The 23,451-nt window shown below is 38.0% G+C and overlaps 3 long non-coding RNA genes across 3 annotated transcripts; all 3 read right to left on the reverse strand.

Annotated features, from left to right (window-relative positions):
* Positions 1-846: 846 nt before the first annotated feature.
* On the reverse strand, positions 847-3,132 carry LOC126976915 (uncharacterized). The gene is made up of 2 exons (XR_007732017.1): positions 3,004-3,132; positions 847-1,157 (listed from the first exon to the last, which is right to left on the reverse strand). It is a non-coding gene; the product is annotated as an uncharacterized LOC126976915 (long non-coding RNA).
* A 4,349-nt stretch (positions 3,133-7,481) lies between these two features.
* Positions 7,482-8,626, reverse strand: LOC126976914 (uncharacterized). Its single transcript, XR_007732016.1, has 2 exons — positions 8,497-8,626; positions 7,482-7,793 (listed from the first exon to the last, which is right to left on the reverse strand). It is a non-coding gene; the product is annotated as an uncharacterized LOC126976914 (long non-coding RNA).
* A 13,875-nt stretch (positions 8,627-22,501) lies between these two features.
* LOC126976916 (uncharacterized) lies at positions 22,502-23,299 on the reverse strand. The gene is made up of 2 exons (XR_007732018.1): positions 23,187-23,299; positions 22,502-22,803 (listed from the first exon to the last, which is right to left on the reverse strand). It is a non-coding gene; the product is annotated as an uncharacterized LOC126976916 (long non-coding RNA).
* Between the last annotated feature and the right edge of the window lie 152 nt (positions 23,300-23,451).

Consider the following 23,451-nt stretch of genomic DNA (forward strand, 5'->3'; position numbering starts at 1 on the left):
ATGTTTATAACGAAAAGACATATTATTCTTCTACATTTCATTGATTGCTTAAAAATCTTTTGTAAAATTTAAGATTTGTGTATTTAAACTTGCTGACCCGACATAAAATATGCTCCCTGTTGTTATAATGAAATTGTTTCACAGCAGAACTGTCAAGCCGCGCGTAAATAAATTCTCTCATAGAAAGTATTATGTATAAAAATAATTATGGGTCCCAAATCAAAATAAAAACTATCCTATCTCTCAAGTTGGACTTAACTGCATTCCATGAAGCAATTCCCATTAAAATCCGTTAATTTTTAATTTTAATATATATATATACTAGCTGACCCGACAGACGTTGTTGTGTAGATATTAATTAATAAAATACTGTTTTTTTTAAGAATATGTCTAAAATATTTCATACCATCAAAAATTATTGGGTGACAGTAGAACTGTCAAACCATGCGTCAGTAAATTCTCTCACGGAAACATGTCCATACAAAACCAATATTTGAAATAAAAATAATTATGGGTCCCAAATCGAAATAAAAACTATCTTATCTCTCAAGTTGAGCTAAACGGCACTCCATGAAGTAATCCCCATTTAAATCCGTTCAGTAGTTTAGGAGTCCATCGCGGACATGTTTGTCCGTAATTTATATACATGACACGTAATTTATATATATTAAGATTATGGTTATTTTATGATATGCGTAGTGTATATTAAACTCTTTATACTTCTTAGTCCATGTCTGCTACATATGTCTGTAGCTTGCACAGAACAGTTTAAAGAGATACCTACTCTGTGGTAGCTTGTCACTGTCTATGTATCAGGCGCTAATTTAGGCAATAAAAAAAAATGTGCACGTTACAGTATTTTATTTTATTACATTAAAACACGAGTTAATTAAGAAGTCATAAATTCACGCCAATTACTTGCTTGTGCCAGTATTACTTAAACCTCCGCTGAGGGAGCCGAATCTCTTCTTAAAAGCCTTAGATATGGTAGTAAAGAATTCAGAAGGATTATTCTGAATTTGTTCGAACAACTCTGTGAATTCTTTAACGTTGGGTAGAGTAGCGGACGTGTCTTCTGTCGCGGCACGAGTTCTTCTTGGTACGTCAGCCTGACACAAGACCACGCAGGCGAGGACGGCAACACTCACAATTACTACCTGTTGATGATATAAAAAAAAATGATATTATATAATATACTAGCTGACCCAGCAAACGTTGTATTGCCGATATTAAAATCGCGATACAACGTTTGCTGGGTAACTGTCGACCGTAGATGGGTGAAAATTTGAAGTTGTATGTATTTTTTAATGCTTACTCATAATCAAACAAATTAAAAAAAAATGTCAAAAAAATTAAAAAACAAAATTTGGCGTGGACCACCCTTAACATTTAGGGGGATTTAAAATTGATGATGTCAATCGGACAGCATCTCTCTCAGGCCTACCCAATATGCACTCAAAATTTCATGAGAATCTGTCAAGCCGTTTCGAAGGAGTTTAACTACAAACACCGCGACATGAGAATTTTATATATTAGATGTAAATTCATACAACAAAGATAATCTTTTTTTGCAAACTGAATTTTGAGGAAAATATATCATTTCTTCTATTTGCTTGTCAACGAAACATTGCACTTTCACAATGGATATTCATTATTAACGACATATTAATGCTTAGTGCATTAATAACATATTGTTATAATATTTTTCAGTTTAATTTTACAAACAAATTTAAATTAAATGTATTAAATTTAAACAAATTAATACTTGTCAATAACTTATTTGGAAGAACTCTCACAAACATCTGAATTAATCTAGTATTTGGAACACATATATTTACCTGCAACATTTCTTAATTCCACACATCATATATTATATATTGAGCATGCTAATAAATTATGATAACCCAATGACTTCATAAATTATCTTTCTATTAAAGAAAACACAATTCATGCAAATTCAAAACACTCGGATGTGTCTGTAGCGTTTTGTTTGTAAATCATACCATCAATAGATACACCTAGACTCCCTCGATATCTGATATTTTATGTTCTTCTGACTAAAACATAAAGAACTGGAGAGGAATACCAAGAATTATTTAAAAGGAAATGAAGAACCTAATCAGTCTCATCCCTCTAGAGATAGACAAGACTCAGCGATCTTTTTATTCGATCCCTGTGAATAGAAAAAAACACTAAGGTGTACTCAGTAGGGCGAGGCAATACTGCAAATCAAGCCACCTTCTGCAACTATAAAACGCAAATTGGCTTCACATAGAGGGCTGTTCTCACTTCTGGGCGAGTGCTCCCCAGTAGCAGCTTCTACCAATTGACGGCATACAACAAATAGCGGCTCGAACCATCGACGATCAAGTCATGATGTGGGTTCTCTCTGCATCTACCGCACATATCACGGGGAGTGCTTAGAGGAACTGTTCGGGTTGATACAAGCAACCACTGGACACGTTAAAAAGCGATATTTATATTGCATCACGTTGATGTCTGGCATTCGCCAACCACACGTTTTGTTAAGAAGTTCTTGCTTTGCACAGCCACTTTATGGAGTCATTTACCGGCTGCAGTTTTCTCAAACCTATAAGAGTCAGGGGCAACAGGGATTCAAACATATTTGAAGACCGGCAACGTATCTTTTGAATCATCTCTCATTACTCATCGGCGGTTGCCTCCCCACTTACAATCAAGTGAGTCTCCTCCTCTTATATATAAATAAAATACTTATTAAACTTTTACCCCCTTATTCATAATAGTCTGCTAACTTAAAGCATTGCTGATTCTCACTCTGTCTTCTTCTATTGACCTAAGTCAGAATGAGAAAAAACACTCCTAAGCGGCTGTTTAAAGTCAGCGGACCATTATAAATAAGGGGGTTAAAATATAACATTTTCACGAAGAACGTGGTATGGGTTTTAATAATATAAGAATGATTTAGCGAACTGGCCTATTTTAACGATTTGCGAAATTTTGAAATTCGTAAAATTTTCTTACCTTGGAATTCATGTTGAGTTGATGAAGAAGAGTTTGTTACTAATATGGAGTCAGAGTGTGTCTTGTCTATTTATACTAGCTCAGTCTCCAAATAGACTTTATGTTTCCTTTACTTAGATAAACTTTATATCGTGGTCTATTAACTCCTAAATGTTCTAAACTAGACATTTTAAATAGTAACCTTATCTAAGTTTATTACTTTTTTATCTAATAGTTTCATATATATTATTTTTCTAACATATATTTAACGAAAACAGGAACCGTCTGGTAAAATTGCATTCAACGTTTATACTTTGAGTTTCAATTTTAATATCACTTTATAAATGCATGCGCACAACGTTTTTAACGGTATATCACCATATTGTGTCAATTTCGGACCATAAAATCCTTGTAATACCTTTTCATTATTACTTTAATTAGTACCTTTTTGATAATTACTTTTTTCATAAGTAATAATATATGAAAATATATTGTTATATATATGCTATACTGTAGACATACACTGAATTACTTATGAAAGTAATACACAAAATATTTATACTGCCGTATGCTGGTCTTTCTGTCGTAGTCCTTACGTTTTAGAACAATTCAGACAGTGGATTGACATAGTTCCTTTGAATAAGTTTCCTTTCTCCACTAGATAATGCCTATCGATTACTAGCGTTAAAAAATATCCATTAGATATTACGATTAACTAGATTTTGTCTTTCTTCCACCTGGAACTTACAATACTAATATAATACTTTTTATATATTACTCTTTCTGAATGAAAACGGTGATTACAAGTAGAATAAAAAACATTTAATTAATAAATTAAAATAAATAATTAAAGGCGATATTTCACCCTTACGTCCACACTTTCCAAGATATTCGAGAAAAAGATTCACGCTATATTAATGAACTTTAACTCGTTTTCCGGTTTTAAGGACAAATATAAAAGTTACAGGCTTGTTTTGATTTAATGAAAATGTAATGCTTTCTCGTAATTAAAATAAATATATACTTAAACTTTGTTTTATAATATCGCAAAAGCCTAAGACTTCGTTTCTCATGAACAATTGCCGTCTAAGTTAGAACATTTAAATAATTTCTATGATAGTATAGGCATGAAAAATTCATTATACTTTACCGCTTCACAGGTCCATGTACCAATTCGAGGAACGTAACATGACACTACCGTTACATATGACCCAACCACTAAATCCACATTAATTTCTCGCCTTATTTTGTCATTAGGACTTGCTATTTGACTTTGAACTTATAATATAACTTATATAACTTATAATACAGTTCCGTTAAACTCTGTACAAATTATAACAAAGACAATGGGACGTTGGCATACAAAAGTTAACGAAAAAGGATGCGGGGACTTCTGTCTTTATCGGCAGCCGACGTCATAGTGAAGTGTAGAGAATTATTTTTTCAACATTTTGTCGTGTGTAATATAATATAAATAACAATATGAATAATTTATACATGGTCTTAGAGCTGGTTTCGATAGCTTTCAGTTCAAACTAACTGAAATTATTTTGCTACACAGTTGTAGGGATGGCCGGGTCCACCGTTTTCCTAATTTTTTTTATTTTTATGGAAAAGCAGGCCAAACGAGCTTACGGGTCACCTGTTGTTAAATGATTACGCTCACCCCCTCACACAACATCAGAGGAATCACAAAATCGTTGTCAGCCTTTTTTTCAAGGTATGTCGTTTGGACCCGGAAACACCGCACAAAGAAGCTTTGTATTATGTAGAAAAAAGTTCCTTGAAAACCGCACTGTGGAAGAACGCCACGCATCCAGATGGTGGGGGTGATATCCTAATTTGTGGCATGTCGTACAAAGGTGGAATGCGGTGGCAGGAATTAGGTGAAACAGCTCTTCGGAACACTCCCGTCATAAATGCGGTAGAAGCAGAAGAACAAAATGAATCGATGTCTTTACGCAACACCAAGTGATCTAGCGGTTCACAGAGCACTGGGTCGCCGATAATTCGAGCAGCTTTGCGTTGCACGCGGGCAAATGGTTGGAGCTGATACTGGGGTACGCTAGACCAGAGATGACAGCAATACTCCATATATGGCAGGATCTGCGCTATGCAGAGCGCTAGAATGTGGGTCGGGTTGAGGTATTGCCGTGCTCTATTTTAGACGCCCAGCTTCTTCGAAGAAAGTTTGGCTTTTCCATCTAGATGACCACGGAATTGGCAAACGCTCGAGATTTCGAGACCCAGTAAGGCGAGGCTGTAAGGCAAGTGTTGTTGAAGAGCGGTGACAATACTCTAGAGTCTTCTGTAGTATGATAAAATACAAACAAGTCAGAGCTCATGGAAGTAAATTAAAGTTGCGGCTGCAGTACATGGCTTGCCATTTGTTTGCAAGAAAATCTGGGTCCACAACATATGGTACAGGAAAATCATGATCTTCGAGCACATTGTCTGTGTGACTTTATTCATGCTGCCCGTGAACAGTGGCGATCTGTACGCTCATGCAATATAACTCCGGCCCAAACCATTAGGTACAGCGCCACATCGTCATACTCATGTACTGGTGCTACGAACATGGCAAAGGTAGACGTAATCGTGCTTCATCAATCACAGCACTGGCCTCTAATGGCAAGCCTTATATGTATTAATATGGTGTATTATTAGGTATAATGCTTAGACTGCAGTGATTGCCCTGCACAAAGTGGCTATGAAGCCGTCGGAAATTTTCAAGGCACTTCTAAAGCTTGGTATCTATCGAACGTTGATATATCGTAACATAAATAGATACAACAACAAATCCTTAGGCGAAGTCCATAAAAGACCGGGCCAGCCAAGTGCAATTTGAACTAAAGAGTCTATAAATGCTGTCTAAGCCTATTGCTGAAATCCTGTAAGGAAATTAAAATTATTATCGAGGGAAATATGAAGATTCCCGTTAGAACTTGTTGTATATCTTCAAAAAAGATCTGAAGCCCGGTATTTATCGTCCATTTACAAAAAATGTCTATAATAAGAGAGTGAGGCTCAATCATAATGTTTGCTGCTCCGAGTGGGTGTGTATGAAAAATATAAAAACATAAATGAATGAAAATACTTTATTGCAGTAAAATTCATAAAGTTACAATTGATACATTACAGTTATGTTAGCTCATGGCTATTCCGCAATCTCTTCCAGGTAACCTAAAGGATATATAAACACACACATATATATATACTTTTCACTCATGAAAATATTCTTAACAATTAATCATATAACTTAACGATAATAAAACCAGTGGGAGGCTCCTTTGCACAGGATGCCGGCTAGATTATGGGTACCATAACGGCGCCTTTTTTTTGCCGTAAAGCAGTAATGTGTAAGCATTGTTGTGTTTCGGTCTGAAGGCCGCCGTAGCTAGTGAAATTACTGGGCAAATGAGACTTGACATCTTATGTCTTAAGGTGACGAGCGCAATTGTAGTGACGCTCAGAATATTTGGGTTTCTCAAGAATCCTGAGCGGCACTGCATTGTAATGGGCAGGGCGGATCAATTACCATCAGCTGAACGTCCTGCTCATCTCGTCCCTTACTGTCATAAAAAGAATGTGTCACAGATCCAAATAATAAGCATTATGTGTCAGTCATGGTTGGTGCGTGTCTAAAATCCGGCACAGACCAAACGGACGTGATTAAAATGATAGCATCTGAATAGACGGTATCCAATTATTTAGCACACTAACGATCCATTCATCGCATAACATTCTTGGAGATTATTAACCTCTTTGTACCCAATCGGTAGTAGAAACCATTATCTGTATTTATAATTGAGATTTTTTTTTGTTCAATTTTTTTCTTGACTGTCACGATATTGACGATTTCATCTTTGGTCTTAAATAAATTTAGTTATTCAATATAGGCTGCATTTCTTTTACTTTTGCTGTGATAGTCCTCGTTTGTGACCTGCAATAAGCATGGACTATTTTGATATATATATAGATAACAGACAGGACAAAATCGCGGCGAGAATGTCTTAGATTGTGCTATGAAACATAACATGCTATTAGAGGCTCAGGTATAAAGATAACATTCCTTCATAACAGCACTACTCCAGAATAACATGCTGGAGTAAATGTATGTTTCACCAACAGATGTCAGCTTAATAAAAACTCAATCAAATATCGTCATTAACAGTGTTGATCTTAAGCACAGAGTAGGTAGGCATCCTGCTAGGAATTCTATGAAAACCAGCATTTACAGTTATGTTATTGCTTCACCAACAGTTGTCAGGTCATTAAAAACTTAATAAAATATCATCTTGAACAGTGGTGATACATAGTAATCTAAGGTTTTTAAGGTATTATGTGCTAGCCCATATATTATGATAACAAGGAGTAACAGTAATGTTAATACTTTACCAGTAGATGTCAGCTTTTAGTAACTTAATCAAATATTATCTTGAGTAGTAATTTAAATTATACTAAAGTTTCATTTATTTGTAGGCAAGTAAAAGAAAATGTGCACGATATATTATTTTATTTAATTACATTACAAGCATGGTATATATGAAGTCATTAATTCACGCCAGTTACTTGCTTGTGCCAGTATTACTTAAACCTCCGCTGAGGGAGCCGAATCTCTTCTTAAAAGCCTTAGATATGGTAGTAAAGAATTCAGAAGGATTATTCTGAATTTGTTCGAACAACTCTGTGAATTCTTTAACGTTGGGTAGAGTAGCAGACGTGTCTTCTGTTGCGGCACGAGTTCTTCTTGGTACGTCAGCCTGACACAAGACGACGCAGGCGAGGACGGCAACACTAACAATTACTACCTGTTGATGAAATAATCAATTATGTATTGAATAATATTTTTGTATCAAAAATTCATATTAAAGGAAAAGAAATTATCTTGTTTGCAAAATAAATTTTGAGGAAAATATATTATTATTTTTTCTATTTCCAAGTCAAAGAGGCATTATACGTTCACAATAGACATACAGTATGATTATGATCACTAACAACTATTCCTTTCTTAGTTCATAATATTCTTTTACAGATGCATGTCAAGAACACAAATATCTAATTTAGAAGTAATTTGACTCACAGCTAAACTTTAATTCTTTTTGAGTTGAGAAAAACCCATTTACCTATTAAAGAACCCAAATGGGGCTAACATGTCGGAGACCACCCAGGTGTCACCCGACAGCTAAACATCTCCTCTTTCCTGTCAGCCATAAAGGCTTTAATAGCGACCGCGACGTAGGAGGTGGAACGTGGAGGCCGCAAAAACTTCGAAACAACAGTTGCGAGTGTCTCTAAAGGAGACTCGAACTTCGGACCGGCTGTGTGCTTGTGAGAAGGAGACAGTTGAACTAGTCTGGCCATAAAGACGATTGTAATTGGCTGCTGAGGATCACATCGAGGTCACCGTGGTTAACGTTCTTAGCTGATTATTGCGACATCGATGCTTTAAACCAGTTGGATTTGAACATCTGGATGATTCTAGCCTCAATTTTAAGTAGGAAGCATTCTTACCTTTGAATTCATGTTGAGTTTTTGAAGAATAGTTTGTTACTAATATGAAGACTGAGTATCTCTTGTCTATATATACAAGCTCAAGTTGTTAAAATAGACTTAATGTTTCCTATACTTAGATAAACTACTTGCTCTATTAACTGTTTAATGTTTTTATACACACTTTGACTCCCCTTATCATAGTTTACTACTTTTTTAATTCGTAACGAAAACAGGAATCCTATCGCCAATGTGTGTTCTGGGCAATATATTTTCAGTTTTACTTTAAATATCACTTTTGTTTATTGTAAAAACTTTTTGATTCATAAGCTATTTTATTTTTTGGAGTTTACTCCTTAAGACTTGATTTTCATATAAGGCGCCCGGTATGAGAAAAATATGGAGAGTAAAACCTACTCATCAAATGGCATAGTAACGTTTTTGGTGCGCATCATCTCTCGCGCACCTTTCACTTTCTTGTATTTTGATCCGGCTCGAAGGACCACACGTTTGTACGGTGTTCTGGTTGCCGTACAGATTAATTTATGTTTGGTTCATAAATTAAACTAGATTTAAGAACAATTAGTTTATTGAACTTAGTCTAAATGGTTGAAATGGTAAATGGTTTTGAGCACACGCGAACCGATTGATGCTCGAACGTGAACTGGGGGAAAATGTGGAAACACGGCACGCGCCAGCGCAACCGCTGACAGGACGCAACGTGATGTGCGATGTTCCACTCGTACATGCTTCCCCTAGAGAAGTAAGGTGAAATGGTCATGAATAATGAAAATGGTACATGGTGATCAACAATTAATCTTAATCTAACGTACAGCCTCTATTTTATTTCATTATTCTCATCGCTAAAACTATACCTAAACACAATAGGAGATGTAGATTTGTTCACACTATACACTGGTTTTTTATCACTACACTCTGCTTTTGCACTAACACAGTTCACTAACACTATAATGGACCGCCTCGCTGCTGAGGCTTCGCACCGCGGGTTGCGGAAACACCTCGGCGGGGGCGGGGTCAGCGGGGCTCGGGGGTTGAGGAGCGCGCGCAACCCTCGCCAGCCCCACCACGAGCCCGCAGCAGCTGCCGCTCCCATCACCAAGTAGATCACGACGTAATGGTGCACGTCGTGATAGGACATCCCGATATCAAGCTCTGCCTCCGTTTTCAATTGCCTAATTCTGGATCCTATAACTGATATCTCCTCTAAGGTAGGATAGGTTTTGGTTGTTTCTTACAATATTTATATCTAATTTATATTATTCAGCGAAATGGTCATTGAGTACACCGAACAACGAATGTACTCCATTGATAAGTCCTCGTCGACGACAAGCGTGCCCGCCTGGGAACCTATTACTCGACAATAAGTTATTGTATAATTGCAACTCGTTGTTACTATGACGTACTTGTAATAATATAGACTCACAATGAACTTTGCCTGATAGTTTTGTGCACGTAATGTTTAAATAGTCTATATATTTTTCTATTAAGGTAATTCCTTGCCAATATGGTTCTATATCATAATAAACAACTAATTTCCATTCATCTTGGCCGATAAGCATTTTTGATATCTTGTCAAAATATAAACCTTGCGTTTGATTTATATTAACAACCTTATGGTTTCCTTCCGACGGAGATATAAAAAATGTGGACAAAAGTAGTATCATGGTAGCGTAAATTCCTTTTTTATTTCTCCCTTTAGATGTTGCTGGTTGTATTGCAGATTGCTGATTTTGATTTCCTTTTGGTGGTGTTTCAGGATCCAAATTGGTATCATGGTTATTTTGGTTTGTAAATTGATCTACTGGCAATAAAGATAGCTTTACGACAGGTCTTTTGATAGTACCGTTTTTGGTCTTGACAGTTACTACTCTGACCCACCCATCGTTTCCCGGATGAAGCTCCACAACTCTGCCCAGGGCCCACTTGCCTGGTGGGAGATTAGTGTCATTAATTATCACAATATCGCCAATTTTCATATTGCGTTGGGTACTAAGCCACTTAGACCGAGCGTTCAGTTGTGTTAGGTACTCCGTCCGCCATCTCTTCCACACATCAAGAAATATCTTTTGAGTGAGCTGCCATCTGGTACGTAAATCCTTTTCAGTTTCGACTATGGTTAATGTTGGACCACTTGAAAGAAAATGAGCCGGTGTGAGGAAATCTAAATCATCTGGGTCTTCATTTAAGGGGCACAAAGGTCTGGGGTTCAGAGTCCCCTCTAATTGAGCCAATAGCGTTGAAAATATAAAATATAAAAAAAAACTTTGTTCTCCTAATACTCTTTTCAAGTGGTACTTAAGGCTTTTAACTGCGGCTTCCCAAAGGCCTCCTGCACTAGGCCAAGACGGAGCGTTAAAATGTCACTCAATTTGCATTTCAGTTATCTGCGTATAGAACTGGTCGTGTATTAAGGATTTCAAGTTGACCATGTCTTCCTGCAGCATTCTGTTGGCTTTTATGAAATTCCGTTGTCACTGTACATGTGACCTGGAGTTCCGCGACGAGCTGATAGTCGACGGCGAGCTGCTATAAATGCAGACGCGGTAAGATCGGATACAAGCTCCAGATGAATAGCCTTGGTTGCCATGCATATGAATACAGCAATGTATCCTTTAGTACATTTAATTTCTCGTCCTTTGGCTGACTTTATATCAACAAACCCTGTTAAATCTACTCCTGTATGATAAAATGGTCTCGAAATATTGGTTCTAGCTGGTGGTAAATCACCCATTAATTGGTTATGTTTCGTAGGATTATGCTTTCTACATATAATACATTTTCTTAACCTCATTTTAACTGCACTATATCCGCCTATAATCCAATATTGTTGACGAAGCCATGATTTAGTTAAACGTGCCCTGGAAAGTCATTCTATGAGCATAATCAATAAGCATATCCGTCAAATGATGGTTCTGTGGTATTATTATAGGATGTTTAATGTTATAATTCTTTATTAAGTCTTTATATTTGCTGTTGATATTTGTCCCCCCACTCTTAAAACTTCTTGGCCATCCAGAAAAGGATGCAAATTTAAAATCTTACTTCTAGGATGCGCTCGCTTGTGCTTTTTAATATATCTGATTTCCTCTGAAAATTCCAATGATTGTACATATTTTAATAAAATTATATTAACTTTTCGCAGTTCTGTTATTGTTAGATATGATGGTTTGCTACTCAATCGCATAGAGAAACGAAGCATCCAAGCCATAACTCGCAATACTTGCTTATAATTGTTATGTCTGCTTAATAAGGTTTCTATGAAGTGAGTTTCATATTTTAGCGTAGAGGCATTTATTTGTGTTGAAATTTTAATCTCTTCGTTTGTACTGTAGGATATACTTTCTGTGGTTTTTTCTTCAAACGATAGCAACCAAACTGGGCCGGACCACCATATAGAATGGTGAACTAGCTGGTCAGCCGTGATTCCTCTACTTGCGCAATCAGCAGGGTTGTCCTTGGACTGTACATATCCCCAGCATGATGACAGTATTTGTTCTATTACATGTTTGACCCTATTCGCCACAAATGGTTTCCATCGATTAAGATCTCCGCTCAACCATCCTAATACCGCTGTGGAGTCAGACCAACCAAATATCTTAGTATTAAAATTAGACAAACATTTACAAGTTGTTTTTATCAATTTTGATAGTAAAACAGCGGCGCATAGTCTAGGTAGCGAAATAATCTACTTGGACGGAACAAGCCGTGTTTTTGATGCTACGATGACAACCGACGATTTGTTTTGATCGTCAGAATCGTCGATCAGTATAGAAGCTGGTATTCGCCACTTCTGCTGCAACAGGAAAACGATGAGCTTCATCTTTGGTTAACTGTTTTAAAGTCATCATAGCTAGGAATGGTGCAGCCTTGGTACCGTATGTAACAGTAGCTAGCTGGTAATTTTTAAGTGGTTGTTTGGGATAGTCACGCCATACAATTTTTTGCAAAGGTTGGTCTTCCTCATTGAGTAACACTTGCCTGAACATTTTTTCGATGTCAGCAGTAAAAGCAATTCCATATTGACGCCAACTAATAATAAGGGTGAGTAAATCCTTCTGTAGATTTGGCCCACTATACATTAAATGGTTTAAAAAATAACCCGTCGAAGTTTTTGCTGATGCGTTAAAAACGACACAAGTTGCAGTGGTCAATGACTCCGCGCGTATTACACAATGGTGTGGTAAATATAATTCCGGTGTCTGGTTACCGGAACATTGCTTCATATGGTTTAATTCAATGTATTCGTTAATGAATTGCTTATAATTCTCTTTAATGGTTAAGTTTTTGATAAAACGTTTCTCTAATTGGTGAAATTGGGAGACCGCTTTGGTTCTGGACTCTCCCAATTTTTCTTTAAAATCTGGTTTTAATGGTAATCTCACAACGTAACGTCCATCTGGTTGGCGTTGCGTCTCTAATTGATATTTCTGAATACAATAGAAATCATCAGTTTTCATATCTATAGCATTATCCGAAATTTCCTCTATCTCCCAAAATTTTCGAATATCCTTTAAATCAATTTTGACGACATGGCAATAATTTTGTAGTTGAAAACCACCACTTAAGATCCAACCCAACTCCGTTTCTTGAGCAACAGGTTGCAATGCGCTTTTACGAAAAAAGCCTGGTAGTAAAATTTGTTCGTATACTTCTACACCTAATATAAGATCTACAGGTCATTTCAAATAGAACTCTGGTTTTTTTAAAGTTAATTTATTAATTTGTGGCCACTCTGGTTTGGTAAACGATTGGTTAGGCAAGTTGCCGACTATTTGTTTCATGACATACGCCTCTGTGGTAATGCTAAAGTCATTAATTAATGAGCATATGGTGATTTTAATAGCTCCCTTAATACTTATAGATTTCTCTCCAACTCCTACAACCAGACAGTTTCGGTTGATGCGTGGTAAGCCTAATATCTGTGCTGCATTCTCTGTTATCAACGAAGATTCTGCACATGGGTCAATCAGAGCGCGCATGACGTGGTGGGAACCGTATACAGCTTCAATATTAATCTTTGCTGTGGCTAATAGTTTACGAGATACTTGTGGAGGTAAGGAAGAAACGCATATATTAGTTTTGCTAGGTTCTTCCACTGCTCGCTGACTTGATTTTGTTGGTAAGTACGTTATGTAAGCTTTATGGAGAAGTGTGTTATGTTTTCCTTGGCTAAATCTACATGTTTTTTCTGATCTACACTCCTTGCCTAAGTGATTTATTAAGCAATTCGTAGATAAGTTGTTATTTTCAATGGTTCTTCGTCGCTTTTCTGGTGAGTAATCTAAAAATGCTTTGCATTGAAATAATGAATGTTCCTTTTTGTACAGTATGAACATCCTTTGTAATACAATATCGTTCGACCTAATTGATGAATGGTCAATAATCGACTTATGTTGAATATTTTTATTCACATAATTATTGATTCTTATTTTATCTGAGCTCTTCTGATTTTCATAAATGCCTGTCGGATTGAATGTACTTGACCGAAAATCTTGTCTACGTTTCGTAGACTCCAATGAGGTAAACTTAATTTCCAAAAAACTTAAAAAATCTGTGATAGTTGGTAAATCCCTCGGGTTCCGTAGCGACTCTATGTAGTCGTTATGAGTCTCTGTATCTAATTTTTGGACTAAGATGTAAACAATTAGTGGATCCCAAGATTTTATATCGACCCCCATTGCTTTAATAGCATTCAGACATTCATTAGTGGTGTCGTGCAATCTTTTAATAAGTGTGGCTGACTGTTGTTGCAGATTTGGTAAATTCAGTAATACGTGAATATGCGAATTAAAAATAAGACGCATGTTACTATATCTGTGGTTTAACATTTCCCAACAAATTGAGTAATTGTCTGAACTAATTTTTAAGTGCTGTACTAGTTTATCGGCTTAATTTATTTTTTAAGAATTGCATCTTTTGTGCATTCGGTATGGATTTGTTTTTGTACCATACACAAACCACCCCACAAAACAAATCCTTAAATGACAACCACTGTTGATAATTGCCACTAAATGTTGGTATCTCCATTTGAGGAGTAGAATTTTCCCTATATTTAATAGAATACATTTTTGATCTTAAGACCTTTTGCATGTTTTCAAACTTATTTTCGTAGGCACTGAAGGCTGCCTCGTATTCATCATTATCTATTCCTTCACTATCGGTCTCCCAATGCAGAGAGTCGATGACCGACCACTTCGACCTTATTTTGGTCAAGACGTCCTCAATTTCCCAAGGTTCGGATATGTCTTCTATATCCACAGCTTCAATGGCACGTTTTAAAGCTTTAAAATTACTTTTTTGCTTTCGTAGCATGTCTTCACCTCGACTAGAACTACCCTGGGACGTCAAGTGTTCCGTAGATGTGGAGTACCAATTCCCCTCGGCAGGCGACATTGGTGTTACCTAACGATCTGAGTCGTAAGACAGTGGGGTTGCTGGTCTTAATAATGGTTTAGTTGCTTTGAATGTACTAATAAGATTTTTCAAATCATTATAAAATTGTAGAGCCTTTTGATAATAACAATCCCTAAAGTAACTATGATTTGGATCCTCATATTCAGCACGCAATTTCGTGTGGTTAATTTGGAATTGACTCCAATAGCCATCTAAAGTATTTAATCTTTTTTCAATATAGGCAGGCGTCTTTCGCTCCGGCCCATCCTTCTTAAAATTGGTTCGAAGGGTTTCCATTGCTGTCATTATTTATTCTTGGGTTGTTAATAGAGCTTCCTTGGTTAAAATCGTATAATAACAAGTATGAAATATGTAAAAAAATAAAAGATCTCACTCTGAATAGTGGCGCGTGGTTGTCTGGTTTTTCTCGAAGCACTTTGGTAATGGTTTATGGTTAATGATATGGTATGGTTAATTAAATGCACTGGTATAAATGTCGCAATTAAGGTTAACTAACACATGTTTACTATTCACTCGCGATAGTCCCGATTTACGACTAAATCTCGAAGGACCGCGTTGTAGGCCACGTTTGGTCACTGGTCTTATTAATGGTTAAATGTCTCGAAAGATCACGATGTACGCCACGCTTGGGTCACTGATCTTTTTAAATGGCTCGAAGGACCACGTTTGTACAGTGTTCTGGTTGCCGTACAGATTAATTTATGTTTGATTCATAAATTAAACTAGACTTAAAATCAATTAGTTTATTAAACTTAGTCTAAATGGTTGAAATGGTAAATGGTTTTGAGCACACGCGAACCGATTGATGCTCGAACTTGAACTGGGGGAAAATGTGGAAACACGGCACGCGCCAGCGCAACTGCTGACAAGGCGCAACGTGATGTGCGATGTTCCACTCGTACAGTGCTTGTAAATCTTACGCGTAAAACAATTTTTATTGTTAAAACTTTTTGATTCATAAGCTATTTTATTATTTGGAGTTTACTCCTTAAGACTTGATTTTCATATAAGGCGCCAGGTATGAGAAAAATATGGAGAGTAAAACCTACTCATCAAATGGCATAGTAACGTTTTTGGTGCGCATCATTTCTCGCGCACCTTTCACTTTCTTGTATTTTGAAGCTTTATTATATTATTGAAATTTATTTATTATTATACTTTCATAAAGTTAAGTGAAAATTTTATAACTTATGGAAGAAAGTGGTGTAATAATGATAAGGACGTAGGTGCTAAGTAAGTTACAATTCATACATTAATATGACAATATGTATTGTATATATAAACATGTGTGCTTTGTATTTATTAAATATTGAATTATCAATATAGTTCATACAAATTTATATGAGCTATGCACATACTCAAATGTTTAATTTAATATGGAGGGCATATTGTATATTTAGTTATATATAGCGCATTTCACGCCAAGTAAACAATTTTTTAATTAACCTATTATTATTATTTTTTAATTAATACGCTTTTATTAGCTTCTGCTGTATGTTTGTTTGTAACCGACTCGATTGGACCCGATTTTGTTTTGTAGTGTTCAAAGACAATCGTTCTTGAGTAGTAAACTGCAGTCGTACGTCGGAGCTGACACACACACTTTTTTTCTTTTTTTTTTTTTAGAATATTTATTTAAAATACAATATAGTTATAGCTTACAATATAATAACACACACTTAAACTTTAGGAAGCTTATCTGTGTGTGAAGCCGCTTAGAATTAAATTACATAATATTTAAAAAGAAAACAACAATTACTTTCAATTAATACAGTTATTACAAGATGTTAAATTACAATTTTAAACAAAGTAGTATAGAAATCAATAAAATGTAAAACAAAAAATAATTATCAACTAAATGTTAGTAATTACAAATTAGTTGTCTACTTAGCTTACCGCAGATACAATTATATTAATGAAGGATTTTGTAAAAAGTACTTTTTTAACGATGACTTATATTTATTTTTATTTATATATAATTTTTGAATCTCTAAGGGAGTCTCGTTTAAGTATAGAGGAATGACGTAGTGTTTGCTCTGGTGCCATATATATTTGTAGATTTAGGTAATTTAAATGACATGTTTGTTTCTGTAAATTGTCTTAGATGAGGCAGTCTTTGAATTTCTCGAAGGAATTTAGATTCATTTATATCTGACAATATACGGAATTTCACTTTATCAAAGACATTTATAACCTTGCAATGTTTAAATAGTGCAAGGTCCGTATTTTCTTTGTGTTTATAAAAATAATTTGGAACGATAGTTTTAAGAATTCTTTTTTGTAATTTGTATATATCCTCTAAATATGACTTGTACGTCCTTCCGTAACTGCTTAGGCCGTAGTTTATAACGGAATCCGCCAGAGCCATATATAATAATCTTAGGGCACTATAAGGTAACTTATATTTTAAATATGCAAGTTTACAAAGCACCGATCTCAATTTAGCACAAACATGGTTTTTATGAGGTCCCCAATTGAGTCTATTATCAATCACAAGCCCAAGGTACGAGTATTCTTGTACATTTTCTATTTTAATACAATCACACGTCTGTATTGGATTGTGGAAACAACGGTGGTGGTGGGCGATAATAGCGAGTTCATTTTGTGTTTTATGATGAGACGAATGTACATACATAAGTTTAGTTTTGTCAATATTAAAAACCAATCCGACATCATGAGCCCACATAGACATATTATTGAAATCTGATTGCATATCATGTTCTGCTAATTTAAGGTTTTTGTTTGCAACAACCAAACAAGTGTCATCTGCAAATTGGTACACTGAGGCTTTTGTGATTACACCACACATATCATTTACATATAGTAAGTATTCTAAAGGACCTAAGATTGAGCCTTGAGCACAGCCGCTTAGTGTAGGTATCATAGTTGATTACATTTACTCTCCAACACCTCATATTTCAAGTTAATGTTTTTTAAATTATTTTTTAAGTCTATATTTTGGTTTTCTAAGGTTTTAATATGTTTTTCGTAGTTGTTTAATTTAACTTCAAAATCATCAATTTTTTCGGCGTAAAATTTTAATGATCGCTGCAGCTCCTCCCTTATGATATTTTTTACTTCGTGCCGTATTTCGCTTAGAATTTGCTTGATTGATTCGTGTTGGTTATTATCCTTGATGTTTGTGGATTCCGTGTCTGTATTTTCATCGCCGTCGTCATTATCAGGTACGATGACCGACAATCGTTTTGGCTTCATACCCACACAGTTTCTACATTTCCAGTCGATGGCATCCGTGGATGACAAGGTTGTTAGTTGTTCCACAGAAATTGCAGCACAGTTTGCTTGTAATCACTTATTGCATTTACAACATTGTAGACCTGGCGTTTTCTTTGATATAATTTGACTGCATTTTGTACAGTAACATCTTGCAAACGCTGATTATATGACCTCTAATTTTTAAAATATGAGCGAGTAAAAAGATTTATTTACGCTAGTGAATATAATTGACTATATACATATATCACATTTACTTGCATTATTCTAGTTTCAGTTATTTCTCTTATCAGAAAATTGTCCACACCATACATAGATAAGACCTTCCATAATTTATTTCTATTGACCTTATCATGTGCCTTTTCCAAGTCTATGAACGCGCAATATACTTTCTGGTTTTTTGACAGATATTTTTCAGTGATGCAGCGTTAGGAGAAGATTGATCCGTACATCCTATTCCCTTCCGGAATTCCGCTTGCACATCCCATACCCTGTCATTAGTCACATTCATTACTCTTTCAATCAAACAACACTAAGAAGGCTGATCCCGCGATAATTTTGACATTCCTGTTGCGAACCTTTGCCTTTATAAATGTGGACAGTCACTGCCTTCGTCCAAACGTTTGGAAGTTGGCCCTGTTTCCAACATAAATTAAAAAGGCGATGCAGCAGGCTCACTATTAGTCCATCACCAGCCTTCAACATTTCAGTTGTCACTCGATCATACCCAACAGACTTTCCTGACCTGATGCTTTTATAATTGACAATATTAGAATTGAAAAAAGTTTCCGAGTCAAGAAGAATAAAATGTTTCTATGGTCCAATAACATTATGTCGTATTCATAGCGAGTCTCTCGCTACACAACAAACAGTGCACGCCTTCAAGGCTTCAGCAACCTTGGGGCTTAAATATCTTATTTTTCCTAAGAGACTTAACATGCAAGTTATTCCACAGGATCAAAATTGCATGACAACTACGACAGATATGTCTCTTGACGCATCGACCATGGAGAAGTATTAAAATATCATCTTGCACAGTTACATGATAATTTGGAATCCTTTTGCCCTGTGCTGCCCCGGGGCGTAAAAAGAATAGTGTAGTCCCAGGTCCAAGGGTGTCGTAAGAGGCGACTACGGGCTTTTTGAAAGTGGGAGAGTCACGCTGCTGTCTTATGACGTCAGCACAATCGGGCCAGACTCGTCCGGGTTACTTACCACACTCGCACAGAATACCGGCGTGAAGTAGCGGCCTAGTGCCGCTATGTTTCGCATAGGTTAGTGTCGAGGACCGGAGGCCATTCCCCCCCGTCCTCCCCCCCTCCCCCTCCCAACAAAATATGAGAGCGGTCCTAAAAAAGAAATTACCCCAGGAGGGTACCGGCTCTTGTAGAGCCGGAGAATCCCTCCCCGAGAATTCGCGCTCGGGCTGCCCCTCGTATTCTGGGGAGGGCACAGTACCGCGTATGTCACAGGACAAACAGGGCAGCAACACCACGGCACCCCGCTCCACGCTTAATGTGGACTTTTGTAACATCCGGGGAATTCACTCCAACTTAAACGCCGTCCACCACCACTTTGAGACGGCGCAGCCGGCCTTGTGTTTCCTTACGGAGACGCAGATATCTCGACCTAGCGATACGTCATATTTAACGTACCCCGGGTACAAATTTGAGCATAATTTCATGCCTCATGCCGGGGTATGTGTGTACGTTAGGGAGGATATCTGCTGTCGCCGTCTCGGCAATTTTGAGGGTAGGGGCCTGTCTACTCTCTGGCTCCGCGTAGATTTAGAGGACCGTGTCCGCATCTATGCGTGTGTCTACAGGTCCCATAGTGGTAACGCAGAAACGGATTACCTCATGGGCTGCGTTCAAGCGGCATTTGATGACGTGCTTGCTCAGATCCCCTCCGCTGAAATCGTAGTCTTGGGTGATTTCAACGGGCACAATGCCGTATGGCTTGGATCACGTACCACAGACTACGCAGGGCGATCTGTGCATAATTTTGCATTGGCGTATGGTCTGTCCCAATTGGTTGAGTCGCCGACGCGGCTCCCGGATGTGGATAGCCACATGCCGTCCTTATTAGATCTTCTGCTGACTACACATCCCGATGGTTACCAGGTCTCTGTCGACGCCCCGTCTCGGAACGTCCGACCATTGCGTGGTCAGGAGTGTAGTGCCTATCCGACGCCAACGTCGCAGACCACCAGCGACCCGCCGCGTTTGGCACTACAAGTCAGCAGATTGGGATAGGATGCGTTCCTTTTTTGCATCCTACCCTTGGGGCAGGGTTTGTTTCCCTTCGGATGATCCTTGTGCCTGCGCGGTTGCAGTAGCCGATGTGATACTGCAGGGCATGGATATTTTTATACCAAGCTCTGTAGTACCGATCGGTGGCAGATCACAGCCCTGGTTCGATGCGTCAGTTAAAGCAGCATCTGGCAGCAAAAAACAGGCGTATCGAACTTGGGTTGCGGCGCTGGGCTCAAAGGATCCGAACTGCAAAGTTCTGAAGAGGAAATATAACCGTGCCTCCAGATTTTTTAAGCGGCAAATCGCCCGTGCGAAATCGAAGCACGTCGTCAAAATTGGCGAGCAGCTTTCCAGTTACCCGACCGGAACACGCAAGTTCTGGTCGTTGTCGAAAGCTGCTCTTGGTAACTTCAACCAGCCGTCCATGCCGCCGTTGCACATGAGGAATAACACCCTGGCCCATACTGCAAAAGAGAAAGCCGATCTCCTGTGCACTCTTTTTGCCTCCAACTCGACTCTTGACGACAACGGAAAAACACCGCCGACCATCCCGCGGTGTCAGAGCTCCATGCCTGAAGTACAGTTCCGACAGAAAACTGTTAGGCGAGCTCTGTTTTCGTTGGACGTCAGGAAGTCGAGCGGGCCGGATGGCATTTCTCCAATCGTGCTTAGAACGTGTGCCCCTGAGTTGACGCCGGTGCTAACGCGTTTATTCCGGCACTCTTATTCAAAAGGCGTAGTCCCTGATTCATGGAAGTCAGCCCTTGTCCATCCGATCCCAAAAAGTCCTGGCAGTTGGTCTGGATATAGCGAAGGCCTTTGATCGTGTATGGCACAAGGCGCTCCTCGCAAAACTTCCATCATTTGGGTTTCCCGAGAGCTTATGCAAGTGGACCTTCAGCATATCAATGATATGTTGGACACCGCCAACATGCATTGCTATGCAGACGACAGCACTGGTGATGCCGTATACACGGGCCATGCAGGTCTCTCTCGGGAAAACGTCGACCAGTGCCGGGAGAAACTTGTGTCTTCTATCGAGTCCTCTCTCGAGAAGGTTGCGGAATGGGGTAAGTTGAACCTTGTCCAATTTAACCCCCAGAAGACTCAAGTTTGCGCGTTTACCACTAATAAAACCCCATTTGCCGTATCACCGCTCTTCGAGAACACTTCCCTTAAAGCCTCGCCTAGTATCGGAATATTGGGTCTCGAAATCTCGAGCAATTGCCAATTCCGTGGCCATCTGGAGGGCAAAGCCAAACTGGCTCCAAAGAAACTGGGCGTCATAAATAGAGCACGGCAATACTTCAAGCCGGCCCACATTCTAGCGCTCTACAAAGCGCAGGTCCGGCCTCACATGGAGTATTGCTGTCATCTCTGGTCTGGCGCACCCCAGTATCAGCTCGATCCATTTGACCGCGTGCAACGCAGAGCAGCTCGAATTGTCGGGGACCCAGTACTCTGTGAACGGCTGGATCACTTGGCGTTGCGTAGAGACGTCGGTTCATTGTGTGTCTTCTACCGCATTTATCACGGGGAGTGTTCCGAAGAGCTGTTCAACCTGATTCCTGCCGCCGAATTTCACCTTCGCACGACACGCCACAAGTTACGATATCATCCTCACCATCTGGATGTGTGGCGGTCCTCCACAGTGCGGTTTTCAAGGAGCTTTCTTCCTCGTACCACGAAGCTGTGGAATGAGCTTCCTTGTGCGGTGTTTCCGGGACGATACGACATGGGTACCTTCAAGAAAAGCGTGTACACCTTCCTTAAAGGCCGGCAACGCTCTTGTGATTCCTCTGGTGTTGCAGGAGAGTGTGGGCGGCGGTGATCACTTAACACCAGGTGACCCGTACGCTCGTTTGTCCTCCTATTCCATAAAAAAAAAAAAAAAAAATCCTGTTATCAACTTATTGCATTTGAAGTATTATGTGTTAACCCGTATATTATGATAACAAGGAGTTACAGTAATGTTGTTGCTTTAACAAAATATGTCAGCTCATTAAAAACTTAATCAAATATTATCTGAGTAGTAATTTAAATTACACATGGTATTCGAAAATCAGGCGTTTCATTTATATGAAGGCAAGTAAAAGAAAATGTGCACGATACATTATTTTATTTCATTAAATTGTAAAACATGGTAATTAATGCAAGTCAGTTACTTGCTAGTGCCAGTATTACTTAAACCTCCACTGAGGGAACCGAATCTCTTCTTAAAAGCCTTAGATATAGTAGTAAAGAATTCAGAGGGATTCTTCTGAATTTGTTCGACCAACTCTGTGAATTCTTTAACGTTGGGGAGAGTAGAAGACGTGTCTTCAGCCGCGGCACGAGTTCTTCTTGGTACGTCAGCCTGGCACAAGACCACGCAGGCGAGAACGGCAACACTAACAATTACTACCTGTTGATGATATAAATCAATTACAATATTGTTTTTCTTTCAAATATTCAAAAGGATAAGAAACGCTTTTGTTGCAAAATAAATTTTGGGAAATATATATATATTTATTTTTATTTGCTAGTCAAAGAAGCTTTACTTTCACAATAGACAACAGTATTAGAATATGATCACTGACGGCTATGTGCTTGTAGGATGGAATCAAATGTTTCCATCCAACACTAGTCTCGCCATAAAGACGATTGGAAGGGGCTGCTGAGGATCATACCGCGGTCACCGTGGTTAGCGGGCTTAGCTGGTTATTGCGCCTTCGACTCTTGAAACCAGTTGGAATTTAACAGCTGGATGATTTTGGCTGTCAAATTTTAAGTAGAAAGCATTCTTACCTTTGAATTCATGTTGAGTTTTTGAAGAATAGTTTGTTTCTACTATGAAGTCAAAGTATCTCTTGTCTATATATACTAGCTCAAGTTATAAAATAGACTTAATGTTTCCTATACTTAAACTACTTGCTCTATTAACTGCTTAATGTTTTTATACACACTTTAACTACCCTTATCTCAGATAACTACTTTTTAAGACGTAAAATAAACAGGAATCCTATCACCAATTTGTGTTCAGTTTTACTTTAAATATCACTTTTGTTATACG

The sequence above is a fragment of the Leptidea sinapis genome, chromosome 42, assembly GCF_905404315.1.
Source record: "Leptidea sinapis chromosome 42, ilLepSina1.1, whole genome shotgun sequence".
Taxonomy (NCBI): domain Eukaryota; kingdom Metazoa; phylum Arthropoda; class Insecta; order Lepidoptera; family Pieridae; genus Leptidea; species Leptidea sinapis.